Here is a 1,765-nt window from a genome sequence, read left to right on the forward strand (position 1 = left end):
CCTTGTCCTTTCAGTCCCCGTCCCCATCCGAAACCTGCCTTATATCTGTATATATTTAAAGAGAAACAAATTGCGGTGTTTTACATAAAATAATCCGCTCCTGGTTGTTATTGGAAGTGATTGAAATGCGCGTTCCCATTAAAATGACATTAGACTAGAATTTGTTTTGCAAATGCGAAATGTAAATTCATCTTGTGCCAGGGTATGGCGTGAATGAGTGAAGGGAGGGTGGTTTTTGTTGTAAGGAATGGTTAGTTCGGCTGTGTTTATTTAAAGAGCCCTCCTTCCTTTTGGGGAAAAAAGCTGCTTAAAAAAAAATCCTATTTGGTACAGTTTACATTCAGAAGAGCATTATCAAAACATTTTCCATTTGAAACATGAAAATAGGAGACAGCAGAAGAATTCTCCTTCCACCTCTGAGGATATGCTGTGAAAATTCCTGCAGCACAAAAGGTTTTTCTCTGAGGATATGATTATACCCTCTTTTTTTTTTTTTGGGTGAATTAACATTTTGTAAGGGCTGTGTTAAGATGATTAATTATTCTGTTTAAAATACTTTGAAACTCAAAACCGAATCATATTTTTAGAAGGAGAGGAGTAGCTCTTCAGGAACTTTAAAATCAGGAGGGGAGGGAAAATAATAGCTTACTGTGGGTGATGCTTTATTGACCTGCCCACCAAGGTGTGGATGCAGCGAGCAGCCAGCGTGGGAGTGGGAAACAGAGGTAACAGATGCCTAAAACCCGGGCTGGTTCTGTACAAAGGAATTTTCTTTTTTAACGAGTCTTTAATTTATTTTTGAAACATGGCTCTGACGAGGCTCTAGCCAATGCTGTGAGGGATCTGGGTGAGCGCTGGGGTCAGGTGCCTGTGGGACGTGGGGAGCAGTTCCATCGCAGAGTGACGGCCAGCGCTGGCATCCCGCATCACGCGTGCCCCGTCTCCCTGCGCTTCCCGCTGCTGCTTTGGGCGAGCCAGAGGATGGGGAGGCTGGTCCCGGCTCTGGCGTTTCATATCCCCTGACATGTCTAAACCATCTCCCCAGCTTTGAAATCGGAGCTCACACCCATTGTCCTCCGAACAGTCAGCTTTTTAGATGAAGCAGCATGTTCTGGAAGCACTCGCCGCAAAGTCGTTGGGTGATTTATCTCTTGTTTTTACAACCCAAAAGGGGCGCGCGGGATGCTCGCCGTGGGAGTTTGCCTTCAGAGCGGGGGGGCGGGTGTTGGGGTCTTGTCTGTAGCGTGGCTCCTCTTAAGACGGCAGCGGGTGGGTGATGCAGGGTTGGACGCCTCTGTTTTTGTCCCTGGAGCAGCCCTGTCACAGCAGTCCCTTGCAGCCCTGAGCCTGAGGAGGAAGATTTACATCAAACAAAAGGCTGTGAAGGGCTGCATGTTTATCCAGGGGCGGACGGGAGGCATTGCTGAGATGTCTTCCGCCAACTTTCCACATCCATCCTGCGGATGCTGCTGGAAGGTGAGGTGGAAGAGCTCCAGCCACCGGAGACACAAACACTTTGTGGCTGTGTGTGTGTGTTTGCAATTAAGATAGGAACCTGGTTGTCGGCTTATATGGGAACCATTATGTCTTGGAAAAAAATAAAACCTCAACCCTGGCTTACTTGATGTTCACCAGTGCTAAATCAAAACTACTGTTCCCCTCTAAGGATCTCTTTAATGGACACTGCCAGCTCCCGGCGTCACGACCTGAGGTTTGCACAGTTGAGCTTTGCTGTTAATAAAGATCAGATGTTTTTACAGTTGTG

This window comes from Athene cunicularia, assembly GCF_003259725.1.
Source record: "Athene cunicularia isolate RWA chromosome 8 unlocalized genomic scaffold, athCun1 chr8_part1, whole genome shotgun sequence".
Lineage (NCBI taxonomy): Eukaryota > Metazoa > Chordata > Aves > Strigiformes > Strigidae > Athene > Athene cunicularia.